The sequence below is a fragment of the Terrapene carolina genome, unplaced genomic scaffold (genome assembly GCF_002925995.2).
Source record: "Terrapene carolina triunguis isolate 2854851 unplaced genomic scaffold, T_m_triunguis-2.0 Scaffold233, whole genome shotgun sequence".
Lineage (NCBI taxonomy): Eukaryota > Metazoa > Chordata > Testudines > Emydidae > Terrapene > Terrapene triunguis.
This window is the reverse complement of record NW_020664584.1, coordinates 13,831,042-13,851,132: the sequence shown is the minus strand read 5'-3', so window position 1 is coordinate 13,851,132 and position 20,091 is coordinate 13,831,042.

The window sequence follows — 20,091 nt, the reverse complement described above, 5'->3', positions numbered from 1 at the left end:
ATATGTTACGGAAACAGCCCTGGTGAAATCAACCATTAATGTGTGTGATGGCCTTCAGGAGTAAATGACCCCTATGACTGCCAGTGGTGAAAGCCAAAAGGAAGCCACTGGCATGAAGACTGAAGTGCTCAACACCAAGACAAAAACCAAACTTGTACAATGTACAAAACAGCTCAGGTCACAGCAGAGATGAGACGCTACAGCTTACACATCCTGGGTGTCAGCGAGAGCAGATAGATGGGATCAGGAAGTTTAACTACAGCCTTGGGAGAAACTTTGCTGTTTTCTGGTTGGGATGATGGACAACACCATGAGGGTGTTGCCATGCTTTTGAAGAAGATAGTGGAGAATTCCCTGCTTGAATGGAAATCCATCAGCAGCAGACTTATGAGAGCCAGACTGAAAGAGAAACATAATAATATCACCCTGATTCAGTGCTATGCTCTGACAAATGACAGTGATGGAGAAGTAAAGGACAAATTCTACCTTACACTACAGGCGGAGTTAGAGAGAGTACTACGCCATGACCTAACTATCATCATGGGAGATCTGAATGCCAAAGTCAGTAAGGACAACACAGAAAAAGACAGAGCAATGGGAAGACATGGGTGTGGCACCATGAACAAAAACGGACAAAGGGTTGTTGATTTCTGTAATATAAATTACCTAGTCATCAGCGGTACCCTATTCGAACACTGTGAAATTCATAAGCTGACATGGTTTTCTCCAAATGGCAGAGATAAAAACCAGATTGACCATATCTTGATCAATGGCAAATGCTGACGCTCACTGACAGATGTGAAAGTGAGAAGGGGTGCAGATGTTGGCAACGACCACCACCTTGTGACAGGTTCCATCCAGCTAAAACTGAGAAGTGTAGGTCCACCAAACAAGGGACATGGATGTTATGATATTGACAAGCTAAAGTCCCTTGAAATACAGAAAGCCTTCGTTCTGCAGTTAAAAAACTAGTTTCAAGCACTTGCAGACCTTGATGAAGAGTAGGGAAATGCAGAGGAGGAGATCAACAACAAGTGGGGCAAAGTAACAGCAATTTATAAACAGAGCAGTGAAGCTTGTCTAGGCTACAGGCAGAAGAGAAGGAAGGAGTGGATTACACCCAGGACGTGGAACGCCAGAGAAACCAGACAAGCCCTGAAGAAAAAAGTTTTAGACACAAAATCCCAGAAGCTAAAGGACATATGCCACGAGCATTATAGCAAGGCAAACCAGGAGGTCAAACTCATTGTGAGAGTGAACAAACGGCATTATACTGATAATCTGGCAGCACAAGCAGAGGATGCAGCTGCTCGTGGTGAACAAGGAACCGTCTACAAAATAACGTAGCTTATCAGTGGTAAACGGCAAACACGAACAAACACTCTCATCAGGAACAAACAAGGACACCTACTAACAACCAAAAAAGAACAAGAAATGTGCTAGACAGAGCATTTCAAAGGATTACTGAAGGGGGAGCCACCTAAAGAGGAAGAAACATCCAGGAGGCAGAAGATCTTGAGATCAACACAGACACCCCAACTAAGGAAGAGATCATTCAAGCCACCAAATCCTTAAAAAATGGGAAAGCTCCTGGCAAGGATAACTTGAATGCAGAATTGTTCAAGGTAAATCCTAAATTAGCAGCATTTATCCAGGCCCCTCTATTTACATCAGTCTGGAAAAGGGAAAAAGTGCCAGATGAGTGGACCAATGGGGTTATAGTGAAGATACCAAAGAAAGGAACTCTCAGTGATTGCAATAACTGGCATGGTATCACACTTTTATCTGTGCCAAGCACAGTATTGTGTAAGATCATAGTCCAGCGTGTATCAGAGGCACTTGATAGCGTTTTCAGAAAAGAGTAAGCTGGTTTTCGGAAAGGGTGTGGATGCACAGTCCAGATCTTCACTCTTCGAAACATAATAGAACAGTGCTTAGAATGGCAATGGCAACTCTACATAAATTTAATAGACTTTGAGAAGGATTTTGATAGCATTCACAGGACCAGCCCATGGTGCATTCTGCAGGCATATGGAATTTCTTTCCATATAATCAAAGTCATCAAAAGCTTCTATTTCAACTTTACATGCAATGTTGATCACAGTGAGCTCAATTTTGAAGTCAAAGCAGGAGTACATCAGGGGTGTGTCATGTCCCCAATCTTTTTCAACATTACCATTGACTGGGTAAAGCGGCGTACAATAGAAGACATACCAAGAGGCATTAAATGGACACTCTTCTCATCCCTTGAAGACCAGGACTTCGCAGATGATGTCACTCTCCTATCACATACCCAACACCATATACAAGAAAAAACAGCTCTACTCCATGTATTCATCAAGCAAACTGGATGGAAAATCAACCGCAATAAGATGGATATCATTACCTTTACCTCACCACCACCAGTACAGATAGAAGATTATGTTCTCACCAATGTAGAAACATTCACGTACTTGGGCAGCACCATCAGCGAGGATGGTGGAAGTAGCCAGGACATTGGAACAAAATCAATAAAGCCAGAAACACCTTCAGGAGCTTAAATACAGTCTGGGAATTATCAAACTGCAACACCAAAACCAAACTCAAGATTTATCAGAGCTGTGTACTTTCAACACTACTTTATAGTGCAGAATGCTGCTGGGGACTGAGAAAGTATGACATATCCAAACTGTCTTCATTCCATACAACCTGCCTCAGAAAAATCCTCTTTATCTTTAGGCCCAGAACAATCTCAAACCAAGACCTATTGACACAGTGCAGCCAAAAGGATCTGATCACCATCATTGCAAGGAGGCGTTGGTGATGGATCAGTCATATGCTTCGGATGGCAACTGATTCCATCACCAGAGTAGGAGTAAGATGGACACCTGAAGGAAGGAGAAAACCTCCCAAAAACAACATGGTGAAGAGCTGTGGAAGCCAAGCTGAAAAACCTGGGACACAGCTGGGGAACCATTGAAAGACTTGCCAGAAACAGACAGGAGTAGAGGAGCTTCATCACTGCCCTAAATGCCAGAGGCATAATAGGAACATGATGATGATGATCTGCCTGTTACAGGGCCATGTGCCCGTGGGCTGGAGATTTGGAGCCAAAGTAGCCCTGCTTAGAGAAGGGTCCCCACCTGAGGGGAATCAGGCAATATTCAATAAAGGGCAGATGGGGGAAGAGGCAAACTCAGGAGGCTGAAGTGAAAGTTCAGAGAGTGAATGAGGGAAAACCCTGTGACCGGGGGAATTGCTCCAGCTAGGAAGAGCTGGGAGTGGCCCGCTAAGGAGGGCTGGAGTTAGACCAGACGGCAGGAGTTTGGGGTGTAGGCAACTGGAGGGAAGGTGTCATCTGCAATTTAGTTTTGAATGTTAAGTTAATAAATGAAACCTAAATGGGGGCTATTGTGATTGGACTGGAAAAAGCCCGTGTGGAGTTTATTTGGGGACTGAAGAAGGGAAACTGAGGTGAGGGGCTGCGTTCTATGCCGCCCATAGGCCTACAGTGAGCGCCGTGAGGGGGCCACTCATCTAATCTCACTGGATGCAACTACACTGATGTAAAGCTGCTTGTATCAGGATAGTTCATTCTGAAGGGGAAGAAGCTATATATATACCGAAGGGGAAGAAGCTGTGTCGTGCTTGAGCAGTGGTTCTCAAACTTGGGCTGCTACTTGTTCAGGGAAAGCCCCTGGCGGGCTGCGCCGGCTAATTTACCTGCCGCGTCTGCAGGTTCGGCCGATTGCGGCTCCCACTGGCCGCGGTTCACTGCTCCAGGCCAATGTGGGCTGCAGGAAGTGGCGCGGACCGAGGGACATGCTGGCCACCCTTCCTTTCTATTGATCTCTACATGGCATCTGATCTCAGTAAATGGTAAATAACCAGTAATAATGATTAAACCCCTGATTTCAGTCAAAAAGTATTCCTTAAGTTATGGAGTCAATCAACTTGGAGTTTAAAATTTAAGCCACGGTTTGGGAAGATTCTGGTTTGTCTCTGTATTCTAGCCAGTTTCAGATGAGACGTGCATCCTTCAAAGCATTGAGCAATGGGATTTCATCCCTGACTGCAATATGAAATAAAAATTCTGGTCCTGAATAGCTCTAATAATGAGAAAATCACCACCACAGTTCTTACAAATTTCATACAGAATGCATTTGTGCCTAATACGGTAAATTTCCAGCTAAAATAATATTTGCAGCTTTTTTGGTTTGTGTTTTTAATGAAAACAGGATAATTGTGTGGGAACTAACCACAGGGATCTTCAAATTTTGTTAATTTTGGCATAAGATTCTCCCCTGGCTGGGTCTCTGTATGTAGTGATCCCTGCTGTGGACTAAGGAAACCCAGTTAAAGAGAAGGACAGAAGTGTGTATGTAGTGCCGTACCCACTTCTCTGTGGATATGTCATGAGCGTATGGAGGAAACTGGATAATAAATTATTTTAGGCATCAGTTCTGCCGTACTCAAAAGTACCTGTCCATCAAGCTCAGTTCTGGGACCTACCTCTGGCACAATTTGGTCCAAAGTGTCGGTGTCAGGGACCTGGACCTGATGGGGAATCCTGCACTTGATCAATATGAGCAGACTGGATCCTACGTAGCACTGAGTGCTCCAGCCCCCAGACAGCAAAGCATTTAAGCACATGCTTAATTGTAAACACCAGGGAATTCCCACTGAAGTCACTACAGTTCAAGTTGTCTGAGTGGTTTGCTGAACTATCATCTGGGGTAGATCTGTACCTTATGCCTGTTACTGCCAGAATATTGAATCCAGTGGACTAACACAACGGGTTCGTGTTTTTAACACTGATGGGAAGAGGGGAGAGATTGGAGCTTTCAGGGTTGCTGTTGGTGAGTTATGCTGCACTTCACTTTAGCTATGCCGGTTACTTGTGATGGATTTTTAAGTTATCTAAAGGGCACTTACAGACAGATTTGTAAAGGTATTTAGATGCCCAGTGGGTTTTTCCAAAGCAATGAGGCTTCTCAAACTCACTGATTTCAAAGGGTGTTTGCAACTTCAATGCTTTTAAAAGTCCCACCAACGGCTGGATTCACAAAGGATCTGTGATAATTGGCCTACAAAATTACCCTCAGTGCGACCTCAACTGGGAGAAGTGAGTGAAAGTTCATACAGTGTGATGGTGACCAAAACAACAAATGCGGATGGAAAAAAGATGCAAAGAAGAGACAAAACACTGAATTAGTCCAAACAAAATGCCCTTTTGCTAGAACTCATGGACGGTGTTACGGTCGTGCCTGGTAAACAAGAACAGTGTGAGAGCGCAAGTCGATGAACCAAAACTGGTGTGTGGTAACTTAGAGCTAATTGATGACAAGGTAGTGAGGGGATGGACTATTGCCCCATCACTCCCTTTGGGGTTCTTGTAGAAAGAGTCTTTGGAAGGAAAGTTGGCCATCGCCACATTGGCTGACCAAAGGATAAGAGAAGGGGAAGGTGCAAACTTCACCAGTGTGGGCTCCCAACCCCACCATCTCCTGGCACCCTGGACTTTCTTCCTAATGAGAAGGTGCTGGGTAAAGCTACATGCCAGTGCTACCAGAACTCTGCTCTTCTTGAGCAATGCCCTGGCCCAACATAACCACATGCACTTACTCTGCCTTGGCAGTGCGCTCAGGCGCCAGGGCACAGAACAGCTGTAGAGCACAGACGGGACGTGGAGGAGGCGTATGAAATAACTATTCATTGCAGCAAGGGGACTGGAGCTTGGGTTTCCCAGCTCTTACGTGAGTGCCCCAACCAGTGGGCTGGAACGCAATTCTCAGTCTGTCTCTTTGGCCCAATGAATATCTAAGTATTTCACCCACACCTTCAACAGGACAGAGTGAGAGAGGCCTGGGGCAGGGACCATCTGTTTTTATACAGAACCGAGCAGAGTGCAGCCCTGTTCCGTGTCTCAGGCTTCAAATAATAAAGACTTTTTAGTTCTGAAGCTTTTCCTTCTCTGTTCCATTCCCTGAGTGGCCGGAAGAAGTTATAGTCTATTAACATACTGTCTACCTCAAGAATCTAAACAAAACATGCTATTCACTTTTCCTTCCCGGTAATTTAATGTGCCTATTAGCAATATCTCAAGGGAAAATTCCCCTGTGGTGTTTGCAGGGTAAACAATGACTCAGGAGGGACATTTATTTTCTGGTGAGAGATACAAGGCAAAGCAAACCAAGGGTCTCAGCACAACTAGGGTGTCCAGGCAGGAACACACAGGTCTCGTTACTGCTCTGCTCCGCGGTGTGTAGCTACACAGACCCTACATGCCTCCACCAGTAGTGTGCAGGTAAGACATACCTTGAGACAACTAAAATAGGTGAAGGGGGTGCAGATCGGAGATGGATCCTGCTCTCTGAAACACCAAGTGAAGAGGTCACGTTACAGATTCCAGCTTCTTCTATGCCAACTTTAAGGTAAACAAACATTTCACCTCATCTTCGTTAAAAATAGATCATTCAGGATAGGGAAGAAAAAGTCACCATATCGATCATGTGCACAGAGGCATCATTTCGTTTTGGATGATGCCAAGTGTGTTCCCCAGGCCATGGACAGAATTAACAGGTTCATGTTGTAAAGCATTTTGGTGATGAAAACTCTCAGTGATAAGAATGAGAACATTGCTGAGGACTTCCCATCTTCAGTACTGAACAACATTACCAATACTTTACCACACAAAATTCTGGGTTTGTACAGCTCCGAGCACAATGGGTCTTGGTCCATGAATATGTCTCCTAGGGACCATTGCAGTATTAATAATCAATAATAATCTCCATCAAGAATTGAGTCTTATAATAATTCCCATAATCATTAATATAGTGTTGTGACTGATACTGTTGAGGAAAATAGGTGGTTGTCTGGGCAAAAAGGTGCTCTGTATGTGAATGTCTGTCTAATATCTCAGAAGAGAATCTGGAATTAGATAAAACTCTTAATCAGGAACTTGTTCCTCTAGAGAAGATTAAATTGATGGTCAGGTTAAAGCCTTAATTAAGGAAGAAAAAGGTAGCCTTTTTTGTAGGTAATGTATTGTTGTCAAGTAAAGTTTGTGAAAGTGAGCCTGAATAAGGTAGAAGTGATTTGCTTAAAGTAGCTCAGTACGATGAGGCTATTTATCTGTTGGGAGTGACAACTTGCCTGTTAAGAGCTTCTGCCCACTTTCCAAGTATATGTCTGAAATCAGCCATGGGTACTGGGACAAAGGAAAGGATACCTCCAATTGTTCGTCTGTTAAGAATATCAGTGTGTCTGCTGCAAAAGTGTAGGCATGTCTAGCTCTTTGTATGTGGAGCAGACATAAAGCGCTTCTCATCTTATACTACTTGAAAATTTATCAGTTGTACCAGAGTTGGTTCTGGATTTAACACAAGCCCAGGAAGAAAATGTTCCTAAGTTTGTGCCTGCTAGGAAGACTGGCATTGTAACCAGGTTGCATCCAGTTACTTTCATAGCAAAGTCTCATGGACCAGGATTCTGGTGCTTCTATTTTGCCTGTTGCTAGTGTGTTGCTGAGTAAGGTTATGACAATTCTGTTTAACCAGGTTGTTATCATGACCAGGGCACAAGGAGAGCATGAAGGTGATTTAACTGTGTTACCCACTGATAGTGTGGAAACTTGTAACAAGGAGGGAATGGTCCCTAAGCCTGCATGTGTTGAGCCTTGTAACCTGCATGTTGCCAGTGAGGAAAGCTGCAAAGGGAAAGCGTGCCTCTAACCTTTTAACTATGGAGTCTAGCTGCTTGCATAAAAGGGAATTGTGTGAAAATCCTCCTAATGTGCCAGAGGTGATTCTGGATTTAAGTGAAACCAGAAAGAGTCTGTTGTTGCTCAGGAAAATGTTCCTTTAGAGCAAGCCCTAGGTGAAGAGGGTAAGGGCAGAATTTCTGTGAAAGATGGATTGCTGCTTAGAGAAGTTCCTAAGGAGAAGAATCCTCATGGTAGTTTTTGCAAACAAGGGGTTTGGAAGTGATTTGATTGAGGTAGTTTCAGTTCCTAACTGCCAGAGTCTTTCAGATGTGTATGAATCCACTGACCCAGCTTTAGAAAGATCCAGTGTGGATAACTTAAAGAAGGTTTTAGATGGAACAAAAACTGTAAGGGAATTTAAACAGCCCTATATGCTAGTGGCTATGCTTGACCAGCTTGTTGGGAAGACAACGCTGTTGAGACATAAATGTCTCCATGTTGATTTTTTAAGTGAACAGTTAGTGTCTCAGGTTCAAAGGGAAGGCTGGATTCCTGGCTATACACAACAAAGCAACATTCTGGATAAACCCATAAATGCTTTGAATATGTCCTCTGATTTCTTAGTAAGCTCTCATGCATCTAATGCCTTGTGGATGCCAAAATTGGTAGTTGCAATGCAGAATTGTAGATCAGAGATGATGAGAGAAAAAGGTTTGTTTCCTGTAGTTCAAGTAGGGTTGTACTCTCCACTACACAATACTGGCAAGAGATTTTTAGTGGATGCGAGTTACCGAAAAGACTTGGGGCTAGCTTCCCCCCCACCCCCCTCCGGTTCCTCTCCAGAGGAGAAGAAGGTGGCTAGGGAGGGCATTCATTCTTTACATGGTTTTAACAGCACAAAGCATATGCTAGCAAACATAAACAAAGACTTTGTTTAAATTTGTTAGCATATGTATTGTGCTGTTAAAATGGTCAGGTGGTCTCAAGGTAGGGATAGCTCCCTGGCTTGCACATGGGCTTGCTAATCCCAGGGTTATAAGTTCATTCCTTAATAGGGCCACTTAGGGACCTGGGGCAAATATCAGTCTGGGGTTTGGTCCTGCTTTGACTAGCGGGTTGGACTAGATGCCCTCCTGAGGTCCCTTCCAATCTTGATATTCTGGGAAGAGGTGGAAGGTATTTAAACAATGTTTTTTATTCTGTTTCTCCATTGGTCTGAATTATCCATGACATTCATACTGCATCACATCAAGTCCAAGTCATTAGACGAATACCTCTGCTTGCTCTGACCAGAGGATGTTTAGATTCTGATGGCAGCCCAGTTCCGCAGCTTGACAGGAATCAGGTGTTGTCCCCAGTGTACATAGAATCCTTCTTTGCAGCCAAACTAGTCTAGTCTAACTGTGGCGTCCGCGCTGTCACTGACCAGAAAAGTGCGCGAACTGATTTCCCGCCGGCGCTTTCAGGGAGGGCGGGAGGGCGGTAGTGACGGACGGATGACGACAGTTACCCAAAAGCACCCTCGACACATTTTTTTACCCAGAAGGCATTGGCGGCTCGACCCAGAATTCCAATGGGCAGCGAGGACTGCGGGAACTGTGGGATAGCTGCCCACAGTGCACCGCTTCCAATGTCGACTCTTGCCCCGTTAGTGTGGACTCACAAAGTCGAATTACTGTCCTTAGTGTGGACACACACCTTCGACTTTGCAATATCGATTCCACATATTCGATTTAAGTGAAATCGAACTACCCTCGTAGTGTAGTCATACCCGTAGTGTAGTCATACCCTAACATGCATTTTGCTAACTGGAACTGGAGCAGCAAAACAAAGAAAACAAATGCCTTGTTTTCCAGCTTTGTGGATGAGAGAACCATAAGTGCAGATTAGAATGCTGGACACTGACAACCTTAAACCAGCTCCCTCAGGAATCTACCAAGAACTTTGCTGGTAAACCCTTAATCATTTGTTCAGTCCCATTGAAGACAATGTCTATGGACCACTTTTATGGTAAGAGTTTCAGGAGTCTGTTCTGTTCCTATAAAGGAAGTTGAATCTCCCATTGAAATGCAATATTTGGGTATAATATCATAATGCAATTTTGGATACAGTTCTACTTAAAATTTGTCTTTTAATAAGTCATACACGCTGAAATGGCTCCTAACAAAACTCCCATATTTGGGGGGAAAGTGAATAGTTAACCATGTTGATGTTTGTATATACAAACACCTATTTCATCACTATACTGGAAAATATAGAAGAACTTAATTGTCTATGGAATTTGAAGAAAGTTTAACAGCCCCAATTGTTTTCTGTGTTAATCAGTGTGAACCTGAAAAAATTACATGCCTTTTAAGAGAAAAGAATCAATCCACACCTACTGAAAATAAAACCTTCCAACTGGTGATCAGAAGAGTGCTACAAGACACATACCTAACCTCATGAGCAGAGGGCAGCGAAGATACCCTCCCACATTATGACCAGCAAAATAATAATAATAATAATAATAATAATAATAATAATAATTAATAATCTCAAAGAGGCAGAGGGTCACAGATTTGCAAACCTAAAAACCTGTGTTATGTTTTAAACCACCACAGCACATACCAGGTTTATGAACATTAAAAAGTTAACTGCAAAGGAACACTGAAGCCCATTAACCTGAATGTGTGCCAGTATGCCCTCACTGACTAAAGGTGCAGTCACACCTGAACAGTTGAAAATTAACCTTGCCCTTTTAGGCTAAACGGAGTCATGTCACTGGCTCCATCTCTGTTGTTACATCACAGAACAAAACTCCAGTGGGGCATGGTACTGGCACATAGGGTCTCAGGTACGTGGTGTGATTTTTCAGAATCTCTTCTGGGAATAGTCATGTAGGTGAAATAGCTGGTACTTATGATTATGCTATTTCTATGTTTTTATATTCATCTTGGTATCTGAAGTTATGAATATTCACTATGTTTACTACATGTTTTCTCCTGTGATAACACCCAAAAGATATTTAGTCAGCACTTGAAGGGACAAGTCAAGTTGAATGGCCCATTAAGAAACACTTAGCTCACAAGGGACCCTGGAAAATGCCTGTTCACACTTAATGGGCTTTTTGTGAATGTTCTAACTAGAATATGGCTGGGGGTGATGGACATGTAATTTGCCCATGTGACTCCAAACACCATCTTTCACAGTGAGAACAGATTTCCCTTTATTTGGCACTTGGCAGAAGCTAAAAGGCCCTGGCCTGGAAACATCTCCATTTTGCCTCTTTCTCTGATACATGGTGGGAGCATTCTAACCAAGGGACTGAGGATTTTAAGGAAATCTGGAGCCTTCATATTTCCTTGATCCTTTGCAGATGGACTTATGAGTTGGATATGCTACAGAGAATGCCTCATTGGTTGCTGATTTCTCCCTTGCAATGGGCAAAGATCAGATGTATGCTGACTTTCTCATGTGAGTCAGAAGTCTTTGATACCTGTGGTATAAGCAACATGGCCCTTGCTTGAGTGGTTTTGTTCTTTCCTCTCCAAATGTCAAAGCCTGTTCCCATTGAACTCAATAGCAAAACTTCTTTTGATCTCAATGGGACCAGTATTTGGCCCCAAGAGATCAGAGAATGTGATTTTGATGAATTGCTTATCTGTCCAGAGACAGTTCTCATGAATGTTCTGCCAGGCTGATTTTGATTGCCCCTCCTGTATGTCATGCAGGGGGAAATAATACAACAATCTGGGCTGCAGTTCTATCAAGATGTACATGGCACACACAGTTCAAAAGGGATATTGAACAAGCTGACTAAAAATGGTCTATCTAAACAAAAGGCTTGGCATGACCAAAATGCTTGTAAATATACAATTGTTATCGACGTGATGTTAATATTCATGTTAATGTTAACTCTTGTGACTAGTTTGTTGTTAATACCAAAATCTGTAAAAATGTACAATATGTATGAGCTTTTGGAAAAACCCTTGAACATGTTGGGAGTGAGACATAAGAACTCACTATGTGCTAGAAGCCTTTAGGATTATACTGTTTCATTTCATGACCACACACTTCATATTAAAAGGCTTTGTGATACTGATGTTACACAGTTAGTGCCTGTAACCAGGCTTGAAACTGTACACTGGAGAACAGACATTACACACCTAATGTGCTGTATGAAAAAGGGAAACTGAGGCACACTACAATCTTGCTTTCATGGCTAAATGCCAAAATTCCTACACTCTGAAGAACATTAATATTTACATTGACATGATGTTAATTGGGTTCCAAACATTTGCCAGAGCTTGGATGGATAAAACAGCTATGTTGATTAGCTCATGACAAGTTTGCATGAGATGTACAGGAATTACGCTGCAACAGCAAATCCAATCCACTATTGGTCTAACCAAGTTTTGCCTTGGGTTTGTAAAGGGATTAAATAATATTATTACTTCCATAATGAACCTTACAAAGAAAAGGCCTGTTTTGATCAAATATGATTTTGATAAACCATTTCTGTTATACACTGATACTTCTAATAGTGGTTTTGAAGCTGTAGTAATACAGAACCAAGAATCGGAAGTTCCTACGATGAATTCAGCAGTGTCTGTGAGACCGCTTCCAGCATCAATTTTGCATTGGCGGTGTGACGTTATCTGATTAAAATATGACCATATAGATCATTGTTGCTACCACTGTTATACAATTGCAACGAATCTTATACAATGTGTGTCAAGTAAGGTGTCAATAGAAAAGTGATGATTTTCTAAATATGATTGTGTTATTTGTATGCATGCACCATTTTTGTATCTGACATTATGAGTATTGACCTCTTTCCTGCTCCAACCTGTGGACTATGATGAACTTGTACTAATGGGAGCATTCTAACCAAGGGACTGAGGAGCTTCCAATGATTCGGAAGCAATCAGAGAATTAACCAGCCAGCAGTTTATTCCATCACTGCTACAAGCCTGAACCAAGAACTTTGCCATTACTGTATGTAATTGATTCTTTTAGCCAATTTTAACTCTCACCTTTCTTTCTTTCTTTCTTTTTATAAATAAACCTTTAGATTTTAGTTATTAAAGGATTGGCAACAGCATGATTATTGGGTAAGATCTGAGTTATATATTGACTTGGGTCTGTGGCTGGTCCTTTGGGATCAGAAAAAAACCTTTTGTTTGATGCAAATGGTTTAAATAACCCCTCCTCATTAAGTCTAGTGTTTTGGTGGTGGTAGAAGGACTGGAATGCCTAAGGAGACTGCTTTTCTGACTTCTTATTAGCCAGTGTGGTGAGACAGAAGTTTATTTTGTTGCTGGTTTGGTATATCTTGTGGGAGAATAACCACAAGTTTTGGGGTGTGTCTGCCCTATTTCTCAGCAATTGGTTCTGCATTTTTTATTCTCAGTTGTGACCCATGGAGGAAGACAGTTGAGGAGCTGGCTCATTGGGTTGTGGGTCCTATGCGAGTTCATAATCCCCCTTCACCTGGAACATGTGGCAGACAACACCAGCGGGGAGCGGAAGAAAAATCACAGCAGGACTGAGGAATGAGTCAATTGCAGACAGAAATAAAACGAGATTCAATTGGAGAGTGTTTTAGAGGGAAAGTAACTGAAACACCATGGTGGTTGTGGTGCCAGCAAAGGAAACCATAAGGGGAGTGAAGTGTAAAATTGGCATCAGTTTGTGATGCAACAGCTCAGTGATGTGTCTCTCTCTCTGGAGTGGTCCAAGATGAATGTGAAAAAAAGGAAAAAGAATAAAAGCAGGAAAGGGCTGGACCTTGTCTGATGGAGACTAAAATAACCTGCTATGACAGTGTGTTGGTCACTGTCTCCTCTCTTGGCTGAGTCCATTAGAGCCTGCTAGCCATTAGCTGAACTGATAATATGTTTGCAGTGCAAGGAGTCACAGTCCACCCTGGTGAGCCATGCGGAGCACTTGTCAGAAGTTAAAAATGACTACTCAAAATGGCTTTGCCAATTTTGACATAAATATGCACAGCGGTGTGTGGTTTTCTGTCTGCATCGATCTCTTCACTGACCGGAGGTGGGGGGGGGGTGATAATGGAATCTCAAAGATCTGAATAGGAAATTTTCCTCCAGAGTCTTGGTTCTTCACTGACCTCACAGGATGAGGGCCCTTATGGAATATTTATGGAACTAAATTGATGCTAAAGCATGATGAAAATGTATCTTCTACAGATTCCATTGTAAATTTTGCTTTCTTTCCCCTGGTTGGAACACATGGTGAACCGAGAGGAAATGAACCAAACGTCCATCAGAGAATTCATCCTCCTGGGATTCGGGGATTTCCCTAATCTACGAACACTTCTCTTCCTGCTATTTCTAGTGATCTATATCGTGACCATGGCCGGGAACGTCCTGATATTTGCGCTTGTTGTGGCTGATCAGCACCTTCACACCCCCATGTACTTCTTCCTGGGGAACTTGTCCTGCTTGGAGACCTGCTACACTTCCACCATTCTGCCCAGGATGCTGGCCTGTCTTCTGATTGGGGACAGGACTATTTCATTCAATGGGTGTGTCACACAATATTATTTCTTTGGTCCTCTGATTGCTATGGAATGCCTTCTCCTGTCAGTGATGTCTTACGATCGTTATTTAGTGATATGCAACCCACTGCACTATGCAGCCCGTATGAGTGGCTGGGCCTGCCTCCAGCTTGCAGGTGGCTCTTGGATAGGTGGCTTCCTAGGTAATAGCATAACAACGTTGTCAATATCTCAGTTAACATTCTGTGGCTCCAACATTATTGACCATTTCTTTCACGATTTTATCCCCCTTGTAAAACTCTCTTGCAATGACCCTCACCTGATGGACACATTGGCTTTCCCACAGCTTGATTTTCTTTCTGGTCCCGTTCCTTCTTACCTTGATGTCCTATGTCTGCATCACTGCCACCATCCTGAGAATCCCATCCACCACTGGGAGGCAAAAGGCCTTTTCCACCTTCTCCTCTCACCTCATTGTGGTGAGCATTTATTATGCAACTCTGCTGACTGTCTATATGTTCCCAACCACTGACATCCTAAGCGACTTCAAGAAAGTTCTCTCTGTCGTCTATGCCGTCCTGACCCCGCTGGTTAATCCCCTCATCTACACCCTGAGAAACAAAGAGGTCCAGGAGGCCCTGAGGAATGCTTGCAGGAAATTCATGTTTGGACCATGCTAACCAGACAATTTCCTTTGGTTAAAATAGATATAACATGGGCTGGGATAGGGCCTGAAGAGAAGCCTGCTGTAGTCTCAGGTCGTGTTTCCCTGAGCTCCACTGGGCTCCATGTCCTGCTCTTACACAGTGTCTCTCAACCTTTCCAGACTACTATACCCCTTTCAGGAGTCTGATTTGTCTTCTGTATCTTCAAGTTTCACTTCACTTAAAAACTATTTACTTACAAAATCAGACATACAAATACAAAACTATTACATCGCACTACTACTACATATAATTATGAAATAAATAAATTAGAATACAAATCCTGTTCTTACATTTCAGTGTATAGTCTAGAGCAGTATATGCAAGTCATTGTCTGTATGAAATTTTAGTTTGTACAGACTTTGCTTGTGCTTTTTATGTAACCTGTTGTAAATCTAGGCAAATCTCGAGATGAGCTGATGTACCCCAGAAAGACCTCAGTGTACCCCCAGGCTACACGTGCCCCTGGTCGAGTACCACTGTTCTTACAGCCCTGAGAGAAAGTGGAGATGGAGACACTCAAAACCTGGGCCCCCAGTCTTGTTAGGGCCGGTATCCGATTCCACTGATGTGTATCACTGAGCTGGTGGGAGATTTGAACTCGTGTCTGCTCAAAGTTCAGACAATGGGGGATCAGTAACATGTATAAAGGGTGTGGCCACCACTTGCTGTTGAACAGTCAAATTAAGTGGGTTTTGTAGTGGATCCCACAGGGCTATGGAGGCTCCTGCGATTGCCCATATTAAATCGTGTGGATTAACTAAGGCTCCCGGGGGGATATACAATCCTTTAAAACTGCCTTGCATTGCTAAAATGGCAGCTGCCGGGGTGGTAAGTGGCCAAATGAGATTATTTAATAAAGCATGACCTGGGAAGCCTCGTGCCCAATTGGCCGTTTTGGCTAAGATGCCAGCTTCCTCACAGTCCACCCATTCTGCTCCATGTTCTAAGGCTAGCCGCCCGACCCAAACCATAGGTGCCTCATCGGCTTTTCGTTGCGTTTCCTTTAAAAACTCTTTAAGTTCGGCCTTAGTACGTGTTCGCAGTTCAGTAACCTGCGTGGTGTTGCCTGTTTGTGCATCTGTTTTAGTTCTAGTTATCGCAATAGGCAAAGCTTCTGCTACAGTTTCAGATTCAGTAAATTCTGGGGCTGTTGGCAGAGCTGGACACAGAGGAGTTTTAGGAGCTTCATATGGGGGTGGCAAAATTTTCTGAGAGGGACTTGGGGAGGGGGAGGTAGTGATGGGCTCTACCTTTTCTGTCTTCTCCTCATTATCATCTTTAGGAGAGCTTGGGGCTGCCTGTTTAGCTGCAAACATTGTGCCCCCGTGGAGGACAGAACACAGATCGAGGGCCTTACATATCATGCTAATCAGGACGGTAGAAACATCCTCAGATTTATATTCATCGGGTCGCAATTTTTTGGTTTTCTTAATTAAATTCAATTCTTTTATCATCTGGCATAATAATTTGTGTGCCGGATCAGCAGGTATTACCCGAGGTGAGGGAATCAATTCGGAAACAGTACCTCCGGATTTTCTAACAATGCGGCTACACTCTCTCCAAAGCTGAGAGGGATCTGCAGCACCGAGGTTCTCCACAGTCTCCGTGCACTGAGGCTGTAGGGAACAATCGGCTAGCTGACACCTAAAGCTCGGGTGGCACCGAAGGAGGCATCCCATATCTGCCAGGGTTAATGGTACAGTATAGCCTTTTAGAGTTTTATCCGAGCCAAGGGAACAGATCCATTCTATTTTTGGATCAGTCAAATTTTGGCTAGTAAAAAGGTGAAACTGTTCAGTTTCATCATCTGTGCGGTCTGCAGCGTGCCACGGGCATGGCCCAACTCCCTTGCATCCTGTTCGTGGCGCCATGTGGATTGCCACGGGCACGCAGGGGCGAAAGAAAATGCAGGCCTGTTATTTACCAGGCTGCACGTGGCAATAGACTATATTGGTAAGGGATGCAAGGAGAGTATGGGTCACGCTGCAAACTGCAGACACACACACACACACACACAACTAAAATTAATCAATTTAAAGTTTTATTGGGGATAATTACAAGGGGTAAGGGAGCAGCGTTTGATTAGCTAATAGCGTTAATGAAACTTAAAAACACACAATGACTAAAATATCTACTAACAATATTTATAAACAAAGATGCAGCAATTAGTAATAACTGATACTTACAAATACAAACCAATGCATAACGACCGGCAAACGTAGAAACTCTGTTTGAAACACGTGAGCTGAGAGAGAGGCTTCGAGGTGATCAGGCTCGGTTACGGGTGTACACAGGATACACAGGATTCGTTTTTCTTTCTCCTCTCCCTGCCTGCACATGGCAGGCAGCCCATAAAGTACCAACTATGACATCATAGACGTGTCATAGGGGACGGGGCCCAAAACCTGTTTGTGTTCGTTTCTGATTGGCACAAGCAAAGTTTACACTAAGTAGGGGAGCAGGTGCCTCAAAGTCTGGCTTCGCCTCCAAAAGGTGAGGAAATGCATATTGCTTTAGAATGCGTGCAACACTGAATGACAAAAGAAGAGGCCAGGGCAATACCGGTATGGGCAAGTTTTACAGGATGCAGACAGGAACTCATCTCAACACACAGAACTCGTATTTGCCCACTTTTCAGAAACAATTTAGGGCCAGTTGATTCCAGATACTTGGGGGCCCAGTGGGATTTTCCAAAGCCTCTGGGCACCTGACTTGCGGGATGGGCCCTGGAGGAGAGTCAGGAAGGGGAACACCCACCTTCCCCAGGTTTGTGCGTCGCTTTGGGCCTCAGCATCCGGATGCCTGGTGTGGGGCTGCAGAGGGCACATCCAGGGGCACCTACAGCCCATTTACTGCAAACAATTGGGTGCCTGCAGGGTTTGCCAGCAGCCGAGCTGGGTTTGGTAATCCTGGGGGGCTGGACTCTGGGATTCAGGTGCCTAAAGTGAGAGCTTTGTGATTCTAGCCCTAGCTCCACATCCTTGTCCTCATGCTATAGCTGGGGAAAGTCAGACAGAACAAGGTGACATTACCTGAGGTGAGTCACTCAGCGGGCTCGTGGCAGAAAACCAACTCTCCAGAGTCCCAGTCCAGTGCCCTGTCTGCTCCACCACGTCCAATTGTAATTGACAATGGGACCAAAGGGTGTTAGGTGCTCAACTCCCATTCACTGCCCATAGGATTTGGGTGCCTAACATCGGCCTCTTATGGGAAAACCCAGCCTGTACATTTACAGCCAAAGCATTAGCGTGAGAATTCCTTCCACTCCCAGGGGATGTTTTCCACCAGTTCCTTCTCAGGTTTTACCTTGTTCCATGAGACCCTAATAACTGTGTGTCTGTCACCAAAAGGTCCGTGCAATAAAAGAACTAAACTGAGTCTTCTCTTTCTGTCATCTCTGTTGTCAGACCTCCCGTTATCTATCCCCTTCGTGTCCAGAGTGAGGAATAAATGTGCACAGCTTGTCTACACATACAAGTTGCAGCAGTTTAACTATATCTGCCTATCCCTGCCTGTGACAGGCTGGAGAGCCGGGGCCAAGTCAGCCCTGGTTAGAGAAGGGTCCCCACCTGAGGGGAATCAGGCCATTTCCAATGAAGGGCTGAAAAGGGCCAGACTAAGAGACAAGCTCGGGAGGCTGTGTGTTTGGGGTAGGACAGCAATAATGGGGGTGGGGGGTGTAGTTCATTGGCCGAGCTGGGGCCACAGTTTGTGGACAGGAATAGTAGAAGTGATGTAAGTCAGGACTGAGGCATGTCACCAAAGCTGTGAAGGGAGCTAACACTGGGATACCAGAGGGATTGTGTGTTAGGAATAATGGACTTCAGCTGAGATGTGTGTGGGGCAGCCCAGGGCTGGGATACCAGGGGGCTACAGACTGGGGCTCGGGCAATGACAGAACTGTGCGTGTGTGAACCCAAAGATGGAACAGTGGAAGGGGCTGTGAGTTCGGAATGAGGGACACTGGCAGAGCTGAGGTGCATGGGTAGCACAGCAAAGCCTGTCACAACCCAGGTATGTTGGCTGAGCTCCATCCCTGAGACCTAGAAATCTGAAATTGCCTCTTTCTCCCCACACCTGGGCTGTGCTGCCTTGGCTAACCAAGTGGGAATCTGAGATTTGTTTACATGCCAGTTTCATTGCAGCCATCCCTCCCCCTTGCATTCCCTCACTCTGTGGGGGTCTGATGGAATTTATGAAGGAAGGGATTGCTGTTCACAGGGGCTGGGAGTGAAAGGCTTGACCATTTCGCTTTAACCACTGGGGGCTACTTGCCATAGGAACAGACTCATCCCTTCTTTTGTCTAACTTCAATCAGTGTCTTTGACTTTCTCTTCTAATCAGCCCCGATGGGACTGTTGCTGCAACCTGCATTTACCAACAGTGTTTCCAGTCTAATGGCCCTCGACGGGACCCATTAAAATAACAAGTAACTTTTTCTGCCACTGGCAGAACCTTCAGAGGTTTGTTAAATCTCCAGGCAGTGCCCAGGTCTCAGCTGGGTTTAACATTCCTGAGTGCTGATTAAGGCGCATGAAGTTTTAATGACCATTGTGTCCTCTTTTAAATCTCTCTAGAGTCACAGGTGCTGCATGGCTAACTGGAGGGATTTCTTTTTAATAGGTGTGTTGCTAACTGGGGTGGTTTTAACAAGCACATAATGAAGCAGGATTTTTTAAATTATTTTTTGAATTATTTTTATCTAAGCAAAGCATCAGTGAAATTAACATGTTCCAAAGGAAACTGATCTGTGTTCCTTCAAACTGGGGATCTGTCACAGCAAATCTGTGATTAGACCTATAGAATCAGCTGCATCCTTAAGGTCAAGCACCTTTCGCTCCATGGACAGACCATTCATTGCCACTTCTCTCATCAGCCACCAGGGACCAAGATAGCACTTATTACAGTCTATCCCCTTGCCACTGCTGTCCTTAGCAGTGTTACAGTCACTCTGCCAGCCTCTTGTCAGCTCCAATTCCCACCTGCTTTGCCTGTGAAATTAGCAGCACACAGCATGAGAAGGAATATTTCTTAGTTACCAAATACCAGGTTATATCTGTAAATTGAATTTAGTGCCTGTGACTGTGACATGTCCCCACTCAGCAGCCCCTGCCCACTGAAGTCCACTTCCACAGGGAAAGATCCTTTAGCGATAGATAGATAGATAGATAGATAGATAGATAGATAGATAGATAGAT